Source organism: Bos taurus, chromosome 2, assembly GCF_002263795.3.
Source record: "Bos taurus isolate L1 Dominette 01449 registration number 42190680 breed Hereford chromosome 2, ARS-UCD2.0, whole genome shotgun sequence".
Lineage (NCBI taxonomy): Eukaryota > Metazoa > Chordata > Mammalia > Artiodactyla > Bovidae > Bos > Bos taurus.
In genome coordinates, this window is record NC_037329.1 from 28,020,327 (window position 1) to 28,047,217 (window position 26,891).

A 26,891-nucleotide genomic window follows, 5' to 3' on the forward strand; every position below is an offset into this window, starting at 1 on the left:
AGGAACATATTTTGAAACTACATTTAAATTGGTTTTTAGTATTCTTTCATTCTGGATTACCTGTTACTTATTTCCTCATTTTAGGGGAAATAATTAGATTGCACCCTTACATCATGATTCTGTAAATCTTTAAAACAAGGCCGACATTATGGAGAAGGGAAGGTGAACGAGACAGAAAATGACAGAATTTTGTACTTGGTTCAGAACAAGAGAACTCCTTTTCAGTGGAAGGAATGCACTTGTTTTGCCCTCTTTCCTCCCTGTGCTGAGCTGTGCTTAGTTGCTCAGCCATGTCTGACTTTTTTCGAGCCCCATGGACTGTAGCCTACCAGGCTCCTCTGTCCATGGGATTCTCCATCCAAGAATACTGGAGTGGGTTGCCTTGCACTCCTCCAGGGGATCTTCCCCGCCCAGGGATCGAACCCAGGTCTCCCCGCATTGCAGGTACTTTCTTCCCTAGCCTCTTACCAAGTTGTATAATGAAATGAGAGGCCAGCAGAGGGCGTGGTATACATGCTTAAAAAGTCATGGAGAGTCGGGTGTAGGGCTCTGCTTGTTTTATGTTAATCAAATTTGACTGGCATAATAGAGATGGATGACTCTTGTTTTTTTTTTTTTTAATTGAGTAGTATTTTTAAAAATTTCTTACTTTGAAATTCAGTAATTTTAAAAGGAATTAAAATTCAAGAGGCCCAGTTGTGGTTGTGCTTTGATATAGGATTTTCTAGGCTTCCCATTAAAATTAGTCCCACAGATTCAAATACTGATTTAAAAAAGTATATAATAACTTTAAAAAATTGTTTTTCCTTACATACACACATACAGAAAGGAAAAGAGCGTTTGTAGAACTTACAAAGCAATAACAAAGCTAAGAGATTCAAACAACAGCCTTTAATTATACCCAAATTTAAAAGACCACTTGAAATTGTTTTGATTGTTGTGCAACCAGCTTGTTGGCTGATTATATCAGTTGGGGAGGAACTGGGAAGGTCCTGCTTTTTTTGTCCAGACCAGAAGGACCCCTTAGGGAATAGAACAAGGTACTGAGTGGTAGGCTTTTCTCTATGACTTTATGGAAAGCAGAAGGAGGTAGATGACGGAGAGAAGGAAAGAGGAAGATGAGAAACCAAGCTTGGAAAGAGGCAGAAAAGGCCCGGAGAGGGGAAAGCATTTGGTCAGGAAGCAGGGATCCATGGAGGTCTGTGATTGAAAGTTCACGACCAAGCGTAGGCTGAGCAGACAGGCCCCAGCCTGACCCTGGCTCTGGTGCTCACTCCAGGGTAGCCTGGAGCATCCACTGAGCGCCCTGTGCTGCATCTGTGAAATGCAGACTGTTCAGGGGCTTCCCATTGGTGGTCCAGGGTGAAAACCCGAGTCCTTCATCAGGCCTCTAGGGTTTGGAACGGTCTAATCCCTGTCTCACCTTTAGCACTTCTCTTGCATTCTCTCCTGGTTCTCCATGTGTCTGCTGGCCTGAGGCTCTTAGAGGAGCTGCTTGCCCCTGTGTTTGGAGGTGTTAGGCTTTCCATCCTTAGCTGACCTCAGTCTCAGGTCCGTCATTTCTCCAGAAAACAAAATTGGAATTACGCTGTATTTACTGCTCTATGATCTACCTGCATTTTCATTTAAGATACCTGTGGACATTTTTTGGTGTCAACATAGATTTATACAATCATTTTAAATGACAGTATTATATTCTGCTACAAGAATGACTGTGATTAATAATGAGTTATTTCTTGATGGACAGTTAGATTGTTTCCTTTTTTTGTTGTTGTTGTTGTTGTTGTTGTTAACCATACTGGAATGATGGAGAAGGAAATGGCAATCCACTCCAGTATTCTTGCCTGGAGTGTTCCGAGGACAGAGGAGCCTGGTGGGCTACAGTCTATAGGGTCACAAGGAGTTGGACACAACTGAGCAATTTTCACTCACTTCACATACTGGAATGAACATCATTGTACAAATGAACATCATTGTACGTGTGTTACTGCGTGTGATATTACCTATTTTCTTAGGAAATGTTCCTAGGGGTGGAATTGCTTGCTAGGGGTGGTCGAAGAGTATATGCCTTATAATGATCGATGTCTGGTGGCTTATTGATGTCTAAAGTGGGAGTCTTTGTAGTTGAAATCTTACACTGAGCCTCAGGTCTCTCATCTGCAGAGTACTATATTACTTACACCATGCTTAGTCCAGTACCTAGCGTTTGATATTCAGTATTATTACTTATTTACTTTTGGTATTGAAATGTTTTCCCTGTACATTTATTTTCAGTCTTTCTTAAATCTGCAGTCAGCTGTTTTGTAGAGAGCGTGAGAGAACTTCCAGCAGTTTTGCAACCTTGAGACTTTCAGTAACTTTAGGAGAGATTAGAATTCACCATGATCGATAGAGAGCCTATTATGGAGGGCCCAGCTTGGGAACCTAAAGTCTTAGAGCCATTAAAGGTAGTTCAGAGAGAGCTGTTGTTGGCGAGAAGCATGACAAGCCCTATTCTTCTTCAGTCTGCTCTTGGGTAAGGAATTATTTTCAGTGTGCGGACGAGGCCGAGCATGCCTTGTTACAAGGTGTTTCTGCCCGTTATTCTGTCACTTCGATCTCTTCTGTCCAGAACAAACAAATGATAAACCAGCTGCCAGCCTGTGAGTAACGATCAAACCATTTCCATCACCCCTGGGTGTATGGTTTGGAATTCTCGTTACGAGGTCTGATGTCAGGCACTTGCACCTTACTAGGTGCTGGCCATGCCCAGCATCTACGCTGAAGGGTGGTACCACACCGTTTGGATATTGAGCTTTGCCTCTTTTTTTTTTTTTTTTTTTGGCTTTTGTTATATACTCATGTCCTAGTTCAGATCCCCTATGATCTTAACCAAATTATAGCTTTTAAAATTGTAACCCCCATTTTTTTCTGTATCAATTGCATAGTATTATTATTTTTTTAATAATTTTATTTATTTATGGCTGTGCTGAGTCTTTGCTGTGGTGTGGGCCCATAGGCCCACTAGGACCACAGCCTTGTCTAACTCAATAAGCCATGCCCGTGGGGCAACCCAAGATGGGCAGGTCATGGTGGAGAGATCTGACAGAATGGGGTCCACTGGAGAAGGGAATGGCAAACCACTTCAGTATTCTTGCCTTGAGAACCCCATGAACAGTATGAAAAGGCAAAATGATAGGATACTGAAAGAGAAACTCCCCAGGTCAGTAGGTGCCCAATATGCTACTGGAGATCAGTGGAGAAATAACTCCAAAAAGAATGAAGGGATGGAGCCAAAGCAAAAACAATACCCAGCTGTGGATGTGACTGGTGATAGAAGCAAGGTCCGATGCTGTAAAGAGCAATATTGCATAGGAACCTGGAATGTCAGGTCCATGAATCAAGGCAAATTGGAAGTGGTCAAACAAGAGATGGCAAGAGTGAATGTCGACATTCTAGGAATCAGCGAACTGAAATGGACTGGAATGGGTGAATTTAACTCAGATGACCATTATATCTACTACTGCGGGCAGGAATCCCTCAGAAGAAATGGAGTAGCCATCATGGTCAACAAAAGAGTCTGAAATGCAGTACTTGGATGCAATCTCAAAAACGACAGAATAATCTCTGTTCGTTTCCAAGGCAAACCATTCAATATCACAGTAATCCAAGTCTATGCCCCAACCAGTAACACTGAAGAAGCTGAAGTTGAACAGTTCTATGAAGACCTACAAGACCTTTTAGAACTAACACCCAACAAAGATGTCCTTTTCATTACAGGGAACTGGAATGCAAAAGTAGGAAGTCAAGAAACACCTGGAGTAACAGGCAAATTTGGCCTTGGAATACGGAATGAAGCAGGGCAAAGACTAATAGAGTTTTGCCAAGAAAATGCACTGGTCATAACAAACACCCTGTTCCAACAACACAAGAGAAGACTCTACACATGGACATCACCAGATGGTCAACACCGAAATCAGATTGATTATATTTTTTGCAGCCAAAGATGGAGAAGCTCTATACAGTCAGCAAAAACAAGACCAGGAGCTGACTGTGGCTCAGACCATGAACTCCTTATTGCCAAATTCAGACTTAAATTGAAGAAAGTAGGGAAAACCACTAGACCATTCAGATATGACCTAAATCAAATCCCTTATGATTATACAGTGGAAGTGAGAAATAGATTTAAGGGACTAGATCTGATAGATAGAGTACCTGATGAGCTATGGAATGAGGTTCGTGACATTGTACAGGAGACAGGGATCAAGACCATCCCCATGGAAAAGAAATGCAAAAAAGCAAAATGGCTGTCTGGGGAGGGCTTACAAATAGCTGTGAAAAGAAGAGAAGTGAAAAGCAAAGGAGAAAAGGAAAGATATAAACATCTGAATGCAGAGTTCCAAAGAATAGCAAGAAGAGATAAGAAAGTCTTTTTCAGCGATCAATGCAAAGAAATAGAGGAAAACAACAGAATGGGAAAGACTAGGGATCTCTTCAAGAAAATCAGAGATACCAAAGAAACATTTCATGCAAAGATGGGCTCGATAAAGGACAGAAATGGTATGGACCTACAGAAGCAGAAGATATTAAGAAGAGATGGCAAGAATACACAGAAGAAATGTACAAAAAAGATCTTCACGACCCAGATAATCACGATGGTGTGATCACTGACCTAGAGCCAGACATCCTGGAATGTGAAGTCAACTGGGCCTTAGAAAGCATCACTACGAACAAAGCTAGTGGAGGTGATGGAATTCCAGTTGAGCTATTCCAAATCCTGAAAGATGATGCTGTGAAAGTGCTGCACTCAATATGCCAGCAAATTTGGAAAACTCAGCAGTGGCCACAGGACTGGAAAAGGTCAGTTTTCATTCTAATCCCAAAGAAAGGCAATGCCAAGGAATGCTCAAACTACCGCACAATTGCACTCATCTCACATGCTAGTAAAGTAATGCTCAAAATTCTCCAAGCCAGGCTTCAGCAATATGTGGACCATGAACTTCCAGATATTCAAGCTGGTTTTAGAAAAGGCAGAGGAACCAGAGATCAAATTGCCAACATCTGCTGGATCATGGAAAAAGCAAGAGAGTTCCAGAAAAACATCTCTCTCTGCTTTATTGACTATGCCAAAGCCTTCGACTGTGTGGATCACAATAAACTGTGGAAAATTCTGAAAGGGATGGGAATACCAGACCACCTGACCTGCCTCTTGAGAAATCTGTATGCAGCTCAGGAAGCAACATTTAGAACTGGACATGAAACAACAGACTGGTTCCAAATAGGAAAAGGAGTACGTCAAGGCTGTATATTGTCACCCTGTTTATTTAACTTATATGCAGAGTACATCATGAGAAACGCTGGACTGGAAGAAACACAAGCTGGAATCAAGATTGCCGGGAGAAATATCAATAACCTCAGATATGCAGATGACACCACCCTTATGGCAGAAAGTGAAGAGGAACTAAAGACCCTCTTGATGAAAGTGAAAGAGGAGAGTGAAAAAGTTGGCTTAAAGCTCAACATTCAGAAAACGAAGATAATGGCATCCGGTCCCATCACTTCATGGGAAATAGATGGGGAAACAGTAGAAACTGTGTCAGACTTTATTTTTCTGGGCTCCAAAATCACTGCAGATGGTGACTGCAGCCATGAAATTAAAAGACGCTTACTCCTTGGAAGGAAAGTTATGATCAACCTAGATAGCATATTCAAAAGCAGAGACATTACTTTGCCAACAAAGGTTCAACAAAGGTTCATCTATTCAAGGCTATGGGTTTTCTAATGGTCATGTATGGATGTGAGAGTTGGACTGTGAAGAAGGCTGAGCGCCGAAGAATCGATGCTTTTGAACTGTGGTGTTGGAGAAGACTCTTGAGAGTCCCTTGGACTGCAAGGAGATCCAACCAGTCCATTCTGAAGGAGATCCAGTCCTGGGATATCTTTGGAAGGAATGATGCTAAAGCTGAAACTCCAGTACTTTGTCCACCTCATGCGAAGAGTTGACCCATTGGAAAAGGCTCTGATGCTGGGAGGGATTGGGGGCAGGAGGAGAAGGGGACGACAGAGGATGAGATGGCTGGATGGCATCACTGACTCGATGGACGTGAGTCTGAGTGAACTCTGGGAGTTGGTGATGGACAGGGAGGCCTGGTGTGCTGCGATTTATGGGGTCGCAGAGAGTCGGACATGACTGAGCGACTGATCTGATCTGGGCCCATGGGGGCTATTCTCTGTGTGTGACGCATGGGCTTCTCATTACAGCGGCACCTCTTGTTGCGAAGCACAGGCTCTAGGGCACTTGGGCTTCAGTAGTTGTGACACGTAGGCTCTAGAGCACAGCCTCTACGGTTGTGGTGCCTGGGTTTAGTTGCTTGGCAGCACGTGGGATCTTCCTGGATCAGGGATCGAACCCACGTCTCCTACATTGGCAGATGGATTCTTTACCACTGAGCCACCAGGGCAGTCCCATAGCATGTCTTTTAAAAAGTATAGGCTTGAGATTATACTTCCCCCTGGCTGCCCCCTGGCTGATGTTAAACCTTGGGGGAGTCACTCAGGTTCTCGGAGCATTGCTTTTCTCACCTTCCCAAACTTCAAGAGTTTTGTGACATTTAAATGTGACAGTTTATCCTATCAGATGCTTTTACAGCATCTGTAACATAGCAGGGATTCATTACTGCCTGTGCCTTCATCTCCTTCCCTCGCTGTGCATCAGGGGACGTTTTGTAAGGAAGGAGGGTGTATTCCACGAGTGAGCAGGAGGAAGTATTTAAATGTCATGTGAGGATTGACTTTTATTTTCTCAAGGAAATTAAAGTCTAAGGTTAGTGAATTGGATCCCTCTGTTTCCTTCCCTCTTCCTGTCTCTGTAGAACCTCAGCTGCTAACCCTTTTTCTTCAAATAAAACTGTTCTTCTGACAACACACGCAGTCTTTCTAGTTTCCTTGAGGACTTCAGATTACTGAAGTTTGACTGGAACTCTATTATTTGTTCCTGTTTTAATATTACAATTTCTAGTTCCTGTGTTTACTTACGAAAATTTAAGTTACAGTTGGAAAGCTTCCCTATTTAATGTATTTTTAACAGCTATAATGAGTTTATCTGTTAGAATAAAGTAAAAGTTTTGTGAAATAAATGACTTCTAAGCCAGCCTCCCCCACTGAAGCTTCCCGTGATAGGATGGTACTTCCTGGGAGCCTCTTGCTTTTCTCTTATTCACCACCTTGAGTGATATTCTTGGTCATTTTTCCTTACAGAAGCTTACTACCTAGTTGATCTGATACCCAGATACCCAGGCTCCTTAACCAGAGATCAGCATTCAGTGGGTCTGGGGCCCTGACCCAGGACTCTGCAATTTTCATAAGCAGGTCAGTCAATGGTTATACTGGGGATTGAGACAAGTCTTCTGGTCTGTCTCAGGTTTGAAAGGAAATTATATTGCTAAGCTCACTTCACAAAAAATTAATAGTCCTTCCCCCCCCCCCCACTGCCAATTATTTAGCCACACAACTAAAATGCTCCTTTTTCTTACTCACCTTTGGGGTATGTGGTCCCTTCCTCTGTGTCATTTATACTCTGAACTCTGCTGGAGCAGCCCCTTATGGTTGTTGCTTGTAGGACCTATCTTAGCAGCATCCCATCACTTGCTCACTGGGCTATCCCTGTGAAGCAGGGCTTCGATGTCTTCTTAAACTGGTGTCTTGTGGTGTTGCTTAATAGATCTTGTATTCCCTATTCAAGTGGGCCTTCTGTCTTGAGAGTGCTCTCATTTTACTGGCGTTATTAGGTACCAGTTTCTGCCTTCCTCCTAATGCTGGTTTCTTCAGTGCATAATATAAGAAGGCGTGGGGGCAGTCTCACATGTTGAGGTGGCAGGATGGATGGATGAGCCTTTGGCATACCCACGTGCAGAGTTGTTGGGGAGTTCATATCTGGGCAGTGAAGAGAAGGTCAGGAAATAGCCGTGGGCTCACACTATAGGAGAGTTTCTAACAGTGGAAACTGTCCAGAGGTTAAATAGACTGGAATTAAAACCATGAAGGACCCACAGGACTGGAAGAGACCCTAGCTGTCATCTCCACCAGCGCTTCCCGACCAGTGGCCAGAGCACAGCAGTGGACGGTGAGTGGGTGACCGATGAGCCATGCTCCTGATCACCCCATCACTCAGGGCAGTTGAGCAGGGCTTGGGATGGCTGGTGTTCTGGGGCCAGTTGCTGTAAATCAGTCTAGCATGTCATCCCGTGAGCTGTATAAATATTGTTATTTTCTACATGTGCCATAAGGTGACTAGTTTGTGATGTAATCATCCAAACTACTGAATATTAAAATTCTGTGAACCATCAAAAAACAAACAAACAAACAAAAAACTTCATCTGGAAGTTTAAAATTTTGGTATAGGAGATTTTGAGAAAGCTTTGGAGTTCATGGAGACTGCTGGCCTGAACCTGTCCTCCTGGTGTAGAGACCAGATATTGAGTTCTCTGGAGATTTAATGGATTTTTCAATCAGTGACCAAGATCTGGATCACTGCTGTTGGCTGCTGGTTTAGTGCTATTTCTTTTTATATTGGATATACTGAAGCCAGCTGACGAAAATAAGATGAATTAGTAGGTTAAAGCTTCATTGAGGAGCAGGGACCGTCTTACTTGGCCATCTTCACTGCTTACCATGTTCTGTGACAAACTCCCTGCTTCGTAGATGCTGGCCAAATGAATGAATGTGGTGAGATTGATTTTTGACTCCACTGGGAAGTTGGGCCAGATGTCTTTCAACCCTCCTGTAATGACTATTTATTTCTTATTTCTTACCAGTGTTTGGAGGGAACAGGGCAGGTTTGTTTCTTTCTGTTGGAATTGAGCATGGTGCAAGGTCTGACATCACATGTTACATTTAAACTTCCAAGAAGCTTAGAAAATACAGAATAATATAAAAGGGGAATTCAAATAAATACTGAAAACTTCCCTTTGAATTTATAAAGGGAAAATCACTAATTTTTGGAGTGAATTTTTCTTATTTTAGAGCATATTTTCCCCTTACTGTGTGTATCTGAGAAATAAAATGAGTATCCCAATAATGGGATCCTACCTTAAGCATAGATTATACTGCATTTCTGGGTTCAAAGAAAGTGAAGACAATTATATAAGGATCCAAAAACAGGGGAAAAGAAACAGCTGGAGGTTGAAAGGTAGGTGGGTGTGACCTGTGAGGGTGAATGACTGTATTAACTCTGCAGCAACAAGGGAAGAGAGCTAACCCATGTTTGTTTAGCCTGTGCACTGAGTTTAATTTATTTTGAAGTTTGACAACTAAAAGTTGAGCCCAGGACTCCTGAATTTAGCTGATAAACTCCTGACTTGGAAGATGGGTAAAATGTAGTTGGTGCCTCTTGATTTCTGGTAGAAGCAAACACAAATACTCTTTGAAGGAACACTTTCCTCCAAATAAAAATAAAACATTAAAAATAAGTAATTTAGCTGCCACCCCAAAGAAATTCAGATATGGGAATTATATTATGCTTTCTATTTAAAAAGACTGTATATAAAATATTTAAAGAAATAGAAAATAGAATCCTGAAAAAGAACAAAATATCAAAAATGATCAGCAGATCTGAAAAATAAACATATTTTAGATATGAATTTTATAACTGTTAAAGTAAGAGAAATAAACAAAAATCATCAGTGGAAGGTCTTAGATGAAAAAATTTTTGAAAATTAGACACAGATGAAAAAACAACTGGTAAACTGAAGAAATTACCAAGAATGCAACACAGGCAGATAGAAAGATGAAAATAATCAGACAGAGAGGTTAATAATTCTGCATTTAAGTGCTTTACAGAGGCCCACAAACACGTATATGCCACACACAAAGTATCCGTTCAATTCAGTTCAGTCGCTCAGTCGTGTCTGACTCTTTGCGACCCCATGAATCGCAGCATGCCAGGCCTCCCTGTCCATCACCAACTCCCGGAGTTCACTCAAACTCAGGTCCATCGAGTCAGTGATGCCGCCCAGCCATCTCATCCTCTGTCGTCCCCTTCTCCTCCTGCTCCCCCAATCCCTCCCAGCATCAGAGTCTTTTCCAATGACTCAACTCTTCACATGAGGTAGCCAAAGTATTGGAGTTTCAGCTTTAGCATCTGTCCTTCCAATGAACACCCAGGACTGATCTCCTTTAAGATGGACTGGTTGGACCTCCTTACCGTCCAAGGGACTCTCAAGAGTCTTCTCCAACACCACAATTCAAAAGCATCAATTCTTCGGCGCTCAGCCTTCTTCACAGTCCAACTCTCACATCCATACATGACCATTGGAAAAACCATAGCCTTGACTAGACGGACCTTTGTTGGCAAAGTTATGTCTCTGCTTTTTAATATGCTGTCTAGGTTCATCATAACTTTCCTTCCAAGGAGTAAGCATCTTTTAATTTGATGGCTGCAATCACCATCTGCAGTGATTTTGGAGCCCAGAAAAATAAAGTCTGACACTGTTTCCACTGTTTCCTCATCTATTTGCCATGAAATGATGGGACCAGATGCCATGATCTTTTTCTTTAAGCCAACTTCTTCACTCTCCTCTTTCACTTTCATCAAGAGGGTCTTTAGTTCTTCTTCACTTTTTGCCATAAGAGTGGTGTCATCTGCATATCTGAGGTTATTGATATTTCTCCCGGCAATCTTGATTCCAGCTTGTGTTTCTTCCAGTCCAGCGTTTCTCATGATGTACTCTGCATATAAGTTAAATAAACAGGGTGACAATACACAGCCTTGACGTACTCCTTTTCCTATTTGGAACCAGTCTGTTGTTTCATGTCCCATTCTAACTGTTGCTTCCTGACCTGCATACAGATTTCTCAAGAGGCAGGTCAGGTGGTCTGGTATTCCCATCTCTTTCAGAATTTTCCACAGTTTATTGTGATCCACCCAGTCGAAGGCTTTGGCATAGTCAATAAAGCAGAGATAGATGTTTTTCTGAAACTCCCTTGCTTTTTCCATGATCCAGCGGATGTTGGCAATTTGATCTCTGGTTCCTCTGCCTTTTCTAAAACCAGCTTGAATATCTGGAAGTTCACGGTTCACATATTGCTGAAGCCTGGCATGGAGAATTTTGAGCATTACTTTACTAGCGTGTGAGATGAGTGCAATTGTGTGGTAGTTTGAGCATTCCTTGGCATTGCCTTTCTTTGGGATTGGAATGAAAACTGACCTTTTCCAGTCCTGTGGCCACTGCTGAATTTTCCAAATTTGCTGGCATATTGAGTGCAGCACTTTCACGGCATCATCTTCCAGGATTTCAAATAGCTCAACTGGAATTCCATCACCTCGACTAGCTTTGTTCGTAGTGATGCTTTCTAAGGGCCACTTGACTTCTCATTCCAGGATGTCTGGCTCTAGGTCAGTGATCACACCATCGTGATTATCTGGGTCGTGAAGTTTTTTTTTTGTATAGTTCTTCTGTGTATTCTTGCCACCTCATACTATCTTCTGCTTCTGTTAGGTCCATACCATTACTGTCCTTTATCGAGCCCATCTTTGTATGAAATGTTCCCTTGGTATCTCTAATTTTCTTGGAGAGATCTCTAGTCTTGCCCATTCTGTTGTTTTCCTCTATTTCTTTGCATTGATCGCTGAGGAAGGCTTTCTTATCTCTGCTTTCTATTCTTTGGAGCTCTGCATTCAGATGCTTATATCTTTCCTTTTCTCCTTTGCTTTTTGCTTCTCTTCTTTTCACAGCTATTTGTAAGGCCTCCTCAGAGTGCCATTTTGCTTTTTTGCATTTCTTTTCCATGGGGATGGTCTTGATCTCTGTCTTCTGTACAATGTCACGAGCCTCTGTCTATAGTTCATCAGGCACTCTGTCTATCAGATCTAGTCCCTTAAATCTATTTCTCACTTCCACTGTATAATCGTAAAGGATTTGATTTAGGTCATACCTGAATGGTCTAGTGGTTTTCCCTACTTTCTTCAATTTAAGTCTGAATTTGGCAATGAGAAGTTCATGATCTGAGCCACAGTCAGCTCCCAGTCTTGTTTTTGCTGACTGTATAGAGCTTCTCCATCTTTGGCTGCAAAGAACATAATCAATCTGATTTCAATGTTGACCATCTGGTGATGTCCACGTGTAGAATCTTCTCTTGTGTTATTGGAAGAGGGTCTTTGCTATGAGCAGTGAGTTCTCTTGTCAAAACTCTATTAGCCTTTGCCCTGCTTCTTTCTGTAATCCAAGGCCAAATTTGCCTGTTACTCCAGGTGTTTCTTGACTTCATACTTTTGCATTCCAGTCCCCTGTAATGAAAAGGACATCTTTTTGGGTTTTAGTTCAATACACAAAGTATAGTTATCCCTAATGTCTTTTAGGACAGATGCTTTCTTCTTTTAAGTAGGCAGGTAAGTGAGGTGAGTCATCATTCTGGAAAGCTCCAGATTCCTAAAACCTTTCAGAAGATTTTCCTATAGGAGGTTCAGTCCAAGACCCATGGGTTCGTAAAAAACTGATTCATCGTGTTGTGAAATGATTCATCTGGGAATTAAAATGAGAAAAAAGCAAAGTGTAGAATATCTGACAATAAGACCTGAGGTTAAAATCGTAGTCACTTCTGATGTTCTGTTTAATTGCCCTGAAGTTAACTAATGGTTATTTTTAAGATATTTTGTCAGCTGTGCCATTAATGCTGAGTAGATGTATATGGTAAAATAACTGAGATAATTTTTTTATGTTTAAGGCTGTGTTACTGTGAAGCAACTGCCCTTCTCCAGATGATCCATCTGTTGTCAAAACAGTAGATTATCAAAAAATGGTTCTTTAATTTTTCTGAGTGAGTTTTGTATTATGTATTTATTCCATGTAATTCTGGATTATAGTTTAAGCTTCAACCTAGATGTAACTTAATCTGGATATAGTTTGTTCTTCTGAGTGTTAGTTCTAACATATGTATAGCTCTCGGAGAGGAAGTACTGGTAACAGCAATAATAGTAACACGAATACTAACCATGATAGCTAATCTCTGTTGAGCTTAATTTAGGCAAATACTGTGCTAAGTGCCTGACTGATATTTTCTCATTGTATCATTACAAAATCCTTACAAGGCCGGTACTATTCTGTCTCCATATTGCAGATGAGAGACTGAGGTGCATAGAATGTAAGTAATTTATGGGGAGTCTGACAGCTGTTAAAGTGTAAGTGTAGGGATGTGTATAGAGGCAGTCTGACTCTAAAGCTGATGCTTAAAAATAGTGTTCATTCCTGCCTCCACATTATATGTTGTTACTTTACAAATATATTGGCGTCAGGATCTATTACTCTTTTCAAGGTCTGTACACTAAGACTGCACGGCAACACTGCCTTCCATGAAACCATCATTGTTCTTTAGAGGAAGATGCAATTCTTATCTTGAATTTCAGTGCTAGCCTGAGGTTCTGGAATCAACACAGCCCTTCAGTAGGGCCCGGCCGATTACATTTCTCCCAGAATTGGAGTCATTACTCACACAAAGTTTTGCCCTTTTGGTTATGAAGCCTGCAAATCCTGGCTTTAAAAATCTCAATTAAATGTGATCATCTCCACACAATCCCTCTCCAACATGACTGGTATTCCTTGTAGATATAAGCTCCTCAAAGAAATGGCGTTTGCTTATTTAAAATTTTCCCTTTCATTTTCCAGGTTTTACAGCTGCACTCTGTCAGCTTAAGCTTGCATTTGAAATTGACTTTAAAAGCCCAGATTCCCTTTTCCAAGACCTCTTATTTCTAAGCCAATTAGATAACATCATACTGTGGGGATTTTCTGAAGTGTGCCCACTGAAACAAGGCAGCCACCTGCCTTTCTGAGGTCTAATCTGCTGGCTTTCATTGTTTCGTAAGATGACTTCAGGGTACCGACACGGTCTGGAGCTGTGTGCAGATTGCTCAATCGTTGAGTTATGTTGTCCCTAGTGGAGCCTAGGCCACATGTTGTTCCTACTGAATATCAGGTTGCAGGAGAGCATGGGAAGCGGTCTGAAGTTCTTCGGAATCACTAGGGTGGACTGAGTTCCCTTTCATTCTCATACTAATGAGTTTTCTGGAAGTTATAACGAAGGAGCACTTTGAACATCCAACCTACGTAACCTCTGCCAGAGTCACCTTTTTAAAATCGTTTTTCATATGTTGTTTATCTGCCCAGTGTGAACACACAGTCCCAGTTTTCACCCGTTTTAATGCAGAAAGGCAACATGTTATACGGTTCTTTATCTTGGGTTTTTTCACTGAATTTATTCCCATGTGTGTATACAACTTCCCCATCCTTTTGTATTGCTACCTAATATTCTTTTACAAGACATATGATTCATTTATCCAGTTCCCGATTATTGGAAATCTGGATGCTTGCAAACTTTTGCCATACAAACATCGTTTCATTAATTTTTGGTGTATACATGTCATGTTTGCATGTATTTTAAGTTTTTCTGTAGGCTAAATACTCAGAAATACAGGGTCAGAGGGTGTATGTGTATATATCGTGGGTAGATATCACCCAGTCATCTTCTAAATCATTGTGGTTTTTAAAACTCTCATCTCTCATTACTCTGCAGTCAGGATGCTAGGCTTCAGCTAAACTAATTAGTGGTCCTGGTAAATAGGATAAAGATTTTCACCTGTTTCCTAACTTTCTCAAAACATCCTTTCCTTCTATTCCTTCCACTCTGAGGACTGAGTTCAGCTGCTCAGTCATGTCTGACTCTTTGTGACCTGGTGGACTGCAGCATGCCAGGCTTGCCTGTCCTTTAATATCTCCTGGAGCTTGCTCAAACTCATGTCCATTGAGTTGGTGATGCCATCCAACCATCTCATCCTCTGTCACCCTCTTCTCCTTCCACTCTACACCTTCACAAATCCTTCCCAAACACTCAGGAAACCCTTCTCTCTTATGGGCTCACAGTTGCACAGTTTGCTGTTGCTCTTCTTTTCTGATTTATGGCATGTGCACACTCGACTCCCTTTTGAAGCTCCATCTCATGCTGCTTGCAACTGAATTGCTTCTTTTGCAAAGTCTGACCTTTCCAGCCAGATTATCAGCAGGTTGAGGGTTCTTAGCTTTCATTTTCACATTTTGTGTACTTCTTACTGCCTAGGACAGTGCTCTGCACATTGTGGGCTTCTTTTCTAAGCTTCTGACAAAAACAGATACAGTGTTTCAGTTAAAAGCTAATAACATCTGCTTTTTATGAGAAAAAAATGAAAAGCGCCAGATGTAGAAAAACTCCCTGACCTGTCACTGCCCAGTGATAACTACTCTTGATGTGTTGTTACACATCCATCCTGCTTATGAATAAATATACAGATAGATGTGATGTACCATTTTACACATGACCTCACACTATTCCAGTGATGAAGTACCTTGGTTTTCTTCAATAAAAAATTTGTATCTTCTCCCATGTCACCTGGTAGCATTCTAATTGTTAACAGCTGTATCGTAGTTTCTACACTCACACAGCTTAGTTCATTTAAGCAGTACTGAACTGATGGACACTTGTGGCTTGTAGTTTTCTCTCTGGGTCAATGCATCTGTCAGTACTAGTGTGATGATCTCTTGAGATAAGGTAAAGTCTTGGAAATGAAAGAACTGCATTAAAGCATGGATATACCTTATGGGATCTAAATAATTACCTTTAGAAGAGAAGAAAATTTAAAGCAGTGTTGAATATTTTCCTAGACACCTGTCAAATTCTAATAGTTAGCTGTGGCCTTCAGTACAGCATTCAGTCATCAAAAAGTATCATGAAATATTACACATAAATCAAAGGAAAAAAATCTCAAAGAGGTACTCCAGGAGAAACAACCTTTGCATGTATTTGTGAGTGTACAAATGAATCATTGCTCTCTGCCTTTCTTCCTGCTGGGCAGTGAGTACCTGTCTTTCTCCTTCCATAAACTATTTAGGGAAGCTTGTCTAATTTAGAATATCATAAAAGCATTTTCTCTCCTGTCAAGGTACAGAGAGGAGCAGTGTTTTCTGTTTCTTGGAGAACAGTTTGCTTAGGAAAGTACACAATCTGATGAAAGAGGCTGCAGCTGTGGGCTATTTTGAAGCTTACTTGAAAACACTTTGGTATGTTTATTTCTTTACTACTCCACTTGATTTCAGAAAAGATTGAGATATTTTGCAAAGATGCAAACAATTGACCAGATAAAATTTATTTGGTAGATGACTAAAAGGAGGTAAAGGGAAACTGAGGGTAAGAAAGTAATAGAAAGCCAAGAGTAAGGTTAGTTCACGAAATACACACAAGATGAAATTGCCATCTTTGATGTTCTAGAAGAGTTGCATGTGGGCAGTTTGGTATGGTTCAGTCACAAGATTAAGTCCTGTGTACTCACTCCAGTTGGCCTCAGATTTGGCCTTGAGCTGGCACGTTGGGTTGTAACCTCATCTTATTATGATTAGAACACAACCCTCCTATTCAGAAGAAGTTCAGATGTTACTGATTTGGGGGCCCAAGTGACAGTGCACCTAGAGAAGAGACTTACGCAGTGTGAATTCATGAAGTAGAATTTCCCATCTGGAAAGGCCTTTAGGAGGTCATCCGGTTCTCCCTCCTTAGGATGGTGTGAGGCCTTGCAGATGTGTCGTGCTCTTAAGGGGGCTCTGCGGGGCGCCGAGTCTGCACACGACCAGAAACTTCAGCCAGTTGCTTCTGCTCTCCGAGCCACAGTTTCTTTGTGTACCAAACAGGAGTGAGGGCTGGTTCTTACCTCATGGGATTGCCATGAGGATTAAGTGAGGTGATGCTAGAGGGGGAGGTGTAAATCAGAACAGTGAGACCCCACCTGGTGCCCAGGAGGATGGCTGTAACCAGGAAGACCGATGCAACACGCTTTAGTGAGGATGTGGGGCCATTGGAAGCCTCAGACACTCCTGATGGGCATGTAAAATGGGCAGCTGCTTCGGGAAATCCTCAGAACTTAACACATGATCCAGAAATGCCACTCAGATATGTGGTGAGGAGAAAACACCAGAACTTGTACACAAATGTTCATGGCAGCATTATTCTTAAGTGCCCAAATTGGAAACAACCCAAATGTCATCAGCTAATGAATGGAAAAAAGGGCAGTGTACTGCATGTTTCTGTTTAGGTGAAATGCCCAGAAAAGGCAAGTGATTCGAGACAGAAAGTAGATGAGTGATTGTCTAGGACTGGAGGCTGTGCAGGAAATAGGGAATAACTGCTACTGGACATGGAGTTTCTTTGGGGGGTGATAACATTTGCCTAAAATTGATTGTGGTGATGGTTGCTCTATGACTTATACTTTTTAAATAGATGAATTGTGTCATAGGTGAATTATATCTAAAGAGAAGGAAATGGCAACCCACTGCAGTATTCTTGCCTGGAGAATGCCATGGACAGAGGAGCCTGGCAGGCTACAGTCGATGGGGTCACAAGAGTCAGATATGACTTAGTGACTAAACCACCACCAAAGCTATATGTATATGGCCACATGCACACACACACAGGATAATGCACAGCGAAGTTCTTAGTGTAGTGAAATAAGCCGTATACTAGGTAAATACTCAATAAAGGTAGGCTTTTCTTTTTCGAACAAGTGATGAAACTGTTTGAAACACCTTATCCTGGATCGGGTGGCTCCCCGGCCTAACCCAGAGCCCAGTTCTCCTAGAAGTAAATCAGAGTTCTCTCCTTCTACAGGAGAGCAGCTGTAGAGGCCCTGTGGCTCCATCTAACATAGTCTTGGATTATTTTGACTTCAGATGACTTTCATTTGGCCTTGAACCTTGCCACTGTAAAAAGACTTTTGAGTTTCCCAATTGTGGATGCAATATAAACCTTGAAAGAGTCAGCAAATTTTTCAATTAGCCATGATGAACTGCTTTAATTGATTCATGGCTCTGTCTGCTATTGACTTTTCAGAGACTGATTAGCCTGCCTCAGAGTTTCCAGGCTCTCAGCTTTTTAACTTTTTCTCCATGCAGGCTGTCTTTGGCCATTTCACTTTCCAAACTTCTCTCTCAAAATACGCTGGGCAATCAAAAGCATTGGAGGTTTCTCCATCGTCTCTCAAGGTTTCTTGGTAACAAGTAGAGTCGGTATAAAATGAAATTTTGGTTTCCTATTACAGTTTTTTTTAATGTTTATATCACTTTTTAAAGTTTTTTTTTTTTTGGCCTCTGCATCTGGATATTGCCAAGTCATTGTGACATGAAGAAATTATGAAGCTTGTTATCAACCTGATATTCTCAATCCAGTGAAATTTTTCTTTGTGTGTGAAGCATGCCAACATTTATTCACCAAGCTGATAGATCAGGGTTTAGATGCTCCCTACCTGATTCTACAATGGGATGCCAGGAAAATAAAGCAATGGGCCTCTCCATTCTCCAGAATCTGTCAGGGCAACTTAGATTATGCTCTAGGGGTACAAAGAAGAGACAGGAGAGAATACACTGGCCACATCAGACTTTCAACCTCATGGAAGCCTCCCTGTTTGGTTCAGATGTTCGCGGTGAAGACACATGACACATGGAGAAGTGAGCCAGGGGAAGGCAAAGGGAAATCCAATCAGTTCTAGGCACCACTGTGACCTTTTTCACCCCCAGGACCTCAAGAGTAAAAGGGCAGGGCGGGCAGAACCTAGATGGGAGAGGGAACTTGCTGATTGTAGCCACGTCACTTAAACTCTTCAGACTTCAGGATGTGCGACTCCCAAGTTCAAAGCACTGGTGATTTTCCCTTCAAGGATGTGCTGGGTAACCTGATTCAAACTCAAAATACCTTTCTCCAGCATGAATGGCTAAGTAGGGTGGAAGTGGGGGGATGGTCCAGAAGTCGTCACTGTCCAGGCTGTGCAGGGACTGCACCAGGATGGTGGCTGACTGGCCAAAATCCACGAATATGACCACTGCCCAGGAGTCCACATGGTCCAGCACCCTGCACCTGTTCTAGGCTCGTCCCTAATCGCCCAGGTGGTACTCGCCAGACCGGGGGTCCTGTGATGTACTGCCAAGTCGTGCAGGTAGGTCTGCTGCTGCTCCGCCTTGGCCAGGGCGCTGAACAGGGCCTGCATGTTCTGCTGCAGAGTCTCGGTGATGTGCGTGGCCCAGAAGAAGGGGGTTTGAGGGACAGTACTGGTCACCAGCAGCCCCACCTCCCTGCTGATGCTGGGGATGGTGGCCAGCCAGCCCAGGTCTCGGAAACATTCCCTCAGGAGCAGCACCAAGAAGGACCCTCTCATTTCCATGGGAACTGCAGAGAAGCTTGTCTTGGGTTTCTCTGTCTCACAGGGCTCACCAGAAGCCTTAGGAGTGAGCTGTGGACAAGCAGTGGTTCTGGCAAATCTTTGAGCAGAGGGCGTCTCCAAAATCGGCAGTGCATGGGGCCGCTCAGTCACGGCAGGGGTCCTCTTGGGAGACCTGTTGTCGGGATTCACGTACAACTTTCGTTTGTGGCAGTGCTTCCCATTCGGTACCTGGATTGCAAGTGCAGTCTGTGCACAGAGCCCAGATCTATGAACGCGAAGCGTGTGCAGCCATTCTGGACTCTGTGGACAGGGAGAGGGCTGAAGTCCTTTAGAAGGCATTGGATTTCCTCCTCAGAATATTATGTGTGTATATATATTCTTCTCATATTCTTTTCTGTTATGGTTTATTATAGGATATTGACTATTGTTCCCCATGCTGTACAGTAGGGTTTTGTTATTTATCCATTCTATATATATTGGGTTGGCCACAAAGTTCCTTTGGGTTTTTCTGTAATATCTTACGTAAGAATCTGAATGAACTTTGTGGCCAACCCGGTAATAGTTTGCATCTGCTAATTCCAAACTCCCAATCCATCACTCCCCCACCTGCCGTCCACCTTGGCAGCCACAAGTCTGTGCTGTATGTCTGTGAGCCAGTTTCTGTTTTGTAAATAAGTTCACCTGTGTCGTAGTTTCGATCCCACATATAAGTGATGTCATGTGGTATTTGTCTTTCTCCTTCTGACTTATTTCATCTACTGTCATATCCATGTTGCTGCAAATGGTCTACTGAGAACGTGTCCTTGATGGTATCCCAGTCAGGAGGACAAGGCATATCCACCCCTCAGGTTCAGCATCTGGGAGGCAGCAGGCCCACAGTCTTGTTGCCATGATAAACTAGCCAAGATAGCATGTGATGAAGTCCAATAGGTGTAGTTTCAAAATCACCTTGTGATAGGTGGAGATTTCTAATCTTCCTGTAAGAGGAAATAAAAGATACTAGATAACAATGATTGTGCAGACCTTGAATGAGAAAATTCAAGTGTACCTTGAGTGTATACTTAACAGTTGTCCTTTCTCATGCCCTCTTTCCTTTGCAACAAATATTTATTTCGATTATTAAAATAAGTGCACTTGATAAAAAAGATCAAACATTTGTTGATGCTTACAATATGCTAGCCACTATTCTAGGTTGGGATACTTGAAGAGTAAAGATGAATAAATCTGGTGAGGACTTCGGGTTGTCTTACACAGTTGTTTCAATTACTCTACATGAATTTTGAGAAAGGGTTAGTGTTAGCTTGCTGTGAGACTTCCAATAAATATTATAATTCAGCTTTGATGAGGCTCTTATTTTTGAGACTCTTATCCATTGTACCTATTTGCACAGCTCTTGTAGGTGTTGGAGACAGGTTTGTAAAATGAAAAGCATACAGGAAGAACTCAGTAAATGCTGAATTTAGCACCTTTATTGACCATGATTCTATCGCATATTGCAAAGCAGAATCATTGGACATAAATTCTGGCATAAATTCAAGCATTTACTGACTGTATGACTTCTTTCATTCTACTGCTCTTGGTTGGACATCTAAAGTGTGCCAGTTAGGGTCCAAGGTTCTGGAATTCAGGGATCAACAAGCTGGGCAATGTGTCTGTTCTGTGGAACCTACATAAGGAGGACTCCTCTGTGAAGAGGATCTGAAAATGCATGTGATTTAGTGAAAATGTGGTATAGACACATGAATACTTATGTGCATGTATATTTTTGGAAGGAGTATTTCTGTTTCAGATAGATATGGAAGAATTTTTGTGTCATTAAAAAGCAGTCAGCAATGATGTAGTGGGCTTCCCTTATAGCTCAGTTGGTAAAGCATTTGCCTGCAATGTGGGAGACTTGGGTTCAATTCCTGGGTCAGGAAGTTCTCCTGGAGAAGGAAATGGCAACCTACTCTAATATTCTTGCCTGGAGAATCCCATGTACAGAGGAGCCTGGCAGGCCACAGTTCATGGGATCACAAGAGTTGGACATGACTTAGCGTTACTTTCTTTCTCTCTTTAATGATGTAGTAGAATGCTAACATTTTCAAAGACGTTATCTCTGGTTGCATTGTATCACCTGGATAGTTTTGAGTGCTGGAGAAATGGTCTACTTGGTGGTACTTGTCAACTTTAACCAAGGCTGGTGTTAGGAAACCAAGCTTAGTAGGTCAAGGACACAGAGGCATGTATTAAGACATGGTCCTACAATAATAAGTTTATAGCTTGTTCTCTCTCCCTTGTGGTCATTTGGGGCACAATTATATCCTTTGCAAGATTTTTTCTATGCTCACTGATTCAACAAAGATATTTATAAGAGTATAATTCAGAATTTAAATATAGAAAAGTTCTCATAAGGGAGTTTATCTTTAATTCAGACATTGTATCATTAATACTTTAAATCTCATTATAACATTATAACCTGAGTGCCACATCTTTCTTCTTGTATGGAGACTTTAGAGAACAGTTCTGGCCTGATGCCATCTTCATCCACTCATTTATTAACTGTGTTCATAATGATGAGCTCACATATCCAAAAATAGTCATATCAGGCTGGATGTTTCTAAGAAAATTGGTAAGTCTGTGGCAGGTTTTAAAACTCCTTGTATTTGGATAGAGTCTACAGTGATTCATTTTCTGGGGGTTCTTGAGGCTGAGGACATGCCCAATTTTTGTTTTTTTCTGGAGTAGAATTCATGACCAAGCAGCATTTTTTGAACACCTGCTAAATCTGGAAGCACTGGACTAAAAATGTTTTATACATGTCGTCTCCTTTGTCCTCATTATAACCTAATGAGGTAGGTGTTGTGACTCAGTTTTGCCAGTGAAGAGAGGGACCTTTAGGGTGAGTATTGATATCCAGTGAGTGGTTGGGTTGGAACTTAGCCTCAAATCTGTCTGATACAAAAGCCCTTTGGTTGGCAACTGCTATGTTGTGCTGTCACCTAGTGGAAAAATACTAATTTCATCTTTGTTCTTTTCTTTATTTCCCAAATTTTCTATAATGTGAATCAATTTTATACTCCAATAATCTCAACCAATATCATTAAAATGTGTATTGTAGTGAAATTAGATTAAAAAACATTCTTCTCTGTGATGTGAAAAATATAAAACTACATGAATCTTAATGTTATAACCCTATATTTAACAGTTAGATAATATAATTAATGTTTAAAATAAAACATAGTAGATACACATTAAGGTTTCTGCTTCAGTTATTTTTCTTGGGAAAATAGCATTTATTGATTAAAGAGCTTTATCCCAGATAATAAAATTGATTATTTCATTGTCATCATGATTGGGACAAGGACAAGAAAAGCATTTCCTTCCTCTTTGTAGTAGACATTTATGTATATGGAAAGATTATGGGTAATTGTAAGGGAGTTTTGTGATTAAAGGGAGAGCATGGCTAGAGGACTCAGTAAAGGTTTCTGATAATAGTGGGGATTTGAGCATTTTTCCCCCCTCTTCTTTCTCTTGCCCTACCAATATAATTCCCTAGAGAAGGAAATGGCGACCCACTGCAGTATTCTAGGCCTGGAGAATCCCGTGGACAGAGGAGCCTGGCGGGCTACAGTCCATGGGATTGCAAAGAGTCGGACATGACTGAGCAGCTAAACCACCACCAGTATAATTTGATCTTAGGAGCAGTTATCAATACTATGGGAGACAAATTAATTTAGATAATTAAATCAGCTTATTTTGGGCTGTTTATTTAACCTTCCACTCCACCACCACTGGAAAGAGGAACCTGGTGGGCTGCAGTTCACGGGGTCGCGAAGTGTCAGACACCACTGAAGTGACTAAGCACACACACATGCACACACACGGAGCACGTGCCTCCCCACTCCCGAAACATCCATCCTTTTTGGCTAGTCACAGTGAATCCTGGGAGTTTTTGCCTCATTTGGTCTTGAGTAGGACCTGACAGTCTGCATTTTTAATGAAGGATCTAGGTAAGTTGTATGATCAGGCATAAAAAAATGAAGAGAAGCAGTAGAAAATGAGATTTTAAAGTTGGATTAGGTCCAGAATCTTCCCTGGTGGCTCAGAGGGTAAAGCGTCTGCCTGCAATGTAGGAGACCTTGGTTCGATCCCTGGGTCGGGAAGATCCCCTGGAGAAGGAAATGGCAACCCACTCCAGTATTCTTGCCTGGAGAATCCCATGGACAGAGGAGCCTAGTGGGCTACAGTCCACGGGGTTGCAAAGAGTCGGACACGACTGAGCGACTTCACTTCACTTTAGGTCCAGAATATGAAGAGCCTTGAGTCCTAATCCATGGATTTTGGAGGTGGTGCTCTAAGGTGTGAGGAGCCAATGAGGGGCACCCTGGAAGCAGGGAGGCAGCTGTGGAATTTGGATTGGAAAAGTGGAGAGTCGTGGGCAGCCTGAAGGAGGAGCCATGGGCCAGCAGAAGCTGTTAAAGACCTTGAGGCATGAGTCAGTGCGGGTTTCAGCTAGGACCACGGCAGAGGTGTAGGGAGGAAAGGACATGAGTCAGCACTATTAAAACATCAGAGTTGAAAGATCTTGGCGAATGATGGAGAGAGGAGCAAATCACACAAGGGAGATGCTGGAAAGACACTGAGGCCATATGGGGAGAAGGGTGGAAGCTGAGGAGGGGAAAGAGGTGCCAGGCTTGTTGCCATCTATTGGAGTGTGAAGCTCTATTGGGACTTCAGTTTGAGGAAGACAGAAATGTGGGACTCAGTAGAGACCGCGACCAAAAGAGCTGTATTTAGCAGTCCTCTCCATGGAGGCTGTTGTGGAGACCACGTGGTCAGGTGAGATTGCTAAGGAGGATGTTACAGGGACCGTGGTGAAGTCCTTGGGGAGCAGTAATGGGCCAGGTGGAGGACAAAGGGAAAGAAAGTGCCATCACAGGAGCCAGGAAGGTGGAAGTGGTTAGCGGTTTTGATTTCTGCAGTGAGGGGAAGGAAAATGAGGTCTTCTCAAAGGACATTGGATTTAGCTCAGTTTTAGCAGTAAGGGGAGAAGCTGGATATTCAGATTTAATGAGTAAAGAGATGGTAAGGAAGTGCTAGTGGGTAATTTTTCAAAGCTTGATGGGAAAGGGCAGTAGGAGTCTGTCATAGCTTGGGGGTTGAGAAAATTTTGAGGTCAGTGGAGACTTGTGTATGTTCAGAGGCTCCATGCAGAGGAGGCATGGTGTACGACCCAGAGGACTCTAGAGGGTGGTGATTCTAAAGACACTGGCTTTTCATGTATCAAGTTCCAGGACTGTGCTGGAGTCCATAGGTAAGACAGCCATCATCTGTAAGTATCCCAAGAGAAGAATGAAAGTTGATAGTAAGGGGGGAAGGGATAGTTAGGGAGTTTGGGATCGACAGGTCCACCCTGCGATGTTTAAAATGGATAATCAACAAGGACCTACTGTATAGCACAGGGAACTCTGCTCAATGTTATGTGGCAGCCTGGACAGGAGGGGAGTTTGGGGGAGAATGGATACATGTCTGTGTATGGCTGGGTCACACTGCTGTGCACCTGAAACTATTACAACATTGTTAATCGGCTATACTCCAATATAAAATAAAAAGTTAAAAATGTTGACAGTGAGATTTGAGCCTGGGCGACTCAGGGGTGGTGGCTGCACAGTCGAGGGGAGGCCTTGGACAGGAAACCACATCTGGAGCATCAGGGTCAGCACTGGGAGGGAACGATGCATGGACGCCAAGGTGTGTCGAAGAGAGCGAGGTGGCCGAGGACTTCATCGAGGACACAATGCTTTCATTGTCTTGTGGAGGATGTGTGTTCTTTTGCCAGTCAGCAAGGTAGCTTATCTCAGGTGGGGAGCCTTCCTGGGCAAATGCTTGAAAATGTATTGGAAGAGCAAAATTGTTTGTGTGATTGAAGTCGAGGAAAGTTGGAGGGGTGGATAAGAGCCAGAACAAAAAATGTCTTATGTGTCTTGATGAGGAGTTTAGGTTTTTGCGTTTTTTGCCTCCCTCCCCCCATCCCCTACCAGCTTTGGGGAACTTTTGATAAGAATTTAAGCAGAGAGGGAATTTCCTGGTGGTCCAGTGTTTCAGACTCAGTGTTTTTACTGCCGCGGCCTGGGTTCAGTCCCCAGTTGGGGAACTATTATTATAATAAGATCCCACAAGCCCCCGCACTGCAGCCAAAATAAATAAATAAAAAGAATTTAAGAAGAGATGTGCAATGATCTAGTTTGCCTTTTAGGAAAACCATCCTGGCCGCATTGTGGACAGTGGTTTAGGAGCAAGACTGGCTGCAGCAGCCAGGTTGGAAGGCTGGTGTTTAGTCCAGGTGAGAATCAGTGGAGGATAAAGGTAGATACTTGGAAGCAGGAGGTACTTGGACGGAACTGAGGATTTGCAAGGTTTCTATGAAGATGGAGCTTGAGAGGGTGGGAAGGGAGAGGAGGAGATGTCAGGAAAAGCTGAGGTTGACTTCCTTTCTGACGTTGAGTTTGGCAGGTAGGAAACCTTTGCTGGGAATGACACCAAATGTTTAGAATGTGGTAAACCTTGTGAGATGTCTCGTCTCAAATGGAGGGAGAGTAGACCAGGGTCTGTATCTGCAGATCACGGGAGGGTGTGGCCTGGAGAGAGAAACATGGACACGCTGAGCACAAGAGCAATGGCTGAGACCAGCGTGCAGAACAAATCCCAGGGCATGGCTCCTGCACATGTGCAGAGCCTCTTGCCTCAAGCATTAATGATCCATTTTCTGAGTGCCTTCCACCTTTCCAGTCTTAGCTGTCTTCCAGGTTAGCCACTGGACTCTTAGTGGCATTAGGCAGGAAAAGAAAAACAATGATGGCATCCACATATACTTCGTTTTACTACCGATTAGCAGATGTGATGAGAGGTTTGGATCCTTAGAAGAAGAGCATCAGATCCCATAGTTAGGCTTGGATTACTTGTTAAACTCATTTATATTTTACCATGTGGCCCCCATCTAGCCCTAACCAAGGAAGCTGAAGTTCCAAATTTTTTTTTTTTTTAAAGTTAACCCAATGAGAATATACAACCATTATGTATCTTGGTTTCTATTTAAATTCGGTAGTTGGACAGTGTTGTCTTTGGCAAATACAAGAATTAGAATATATAGTTTTTCCGAATCTATTGCAGGGAAATCTATGTAACTTACTTTACTGCTCTGACATTCTCTTCTTAGTACTGAATTGACTAACAAAAATAGAATTTATGGCCCTTTTCTACCCTGAATTGAAACACAGTTGAGACTTTGCCCCAGAAATAAAACTCCTGTCTGGAGCATTTTTACACTGGAACCTTCATCGTAGCTTTCAGTTATTACTGAGAATTAATTTTCCCAGTGATATAAAGGAAGTGAGTATTCTCCCTCTGGAGGTGGTGGGTGTTTCTTGTTAGCAATAAGAAAACAGGCTCTTTCCATCTAAGTCAGAGCCTACTTAAATGGTTATGATGGCTGGCTTTTAAGCAAAACCCTAATGAGAACTATTACAGATTTAAGAGTATGGATCACATGTGGGTCTTGTTTAGATCTTGTTTTGAATAAATAAGCTGAAAAGACAGTTTGGAGACAGTGGGATAAGAATCAACATAGACTGATAACTTAATTCTCCTGAGAAATCATTGGTGATTTTGTTGTTTGTGAAAACGTCATGATCGTGTTTTAAAATGT

The 26,891-nt window shown here is 42.2% G+C and overlaps 1 protein-coding gene and 1 pseudogene across 1 annotated transcript in view; one reads left to right on the forward strand and one right to left on the reverse strand.

The window, feature by feature from the left end:
* STK39 (serine/threonine kinase 39) overlaps nucleotides 1-26,891 on the forward strand; it is a 323,134-nt gene that overhangs the window by 150,316 nt on the left and 145,927 nt on the right. The gene's annotated exons all lie outside the window — the stretch shown is intronic.
* Nucleotides 18,634-20,039, reverse strand: LOC101901970 (tudor domain-containing protein 10-like; annotated as a pseudogene).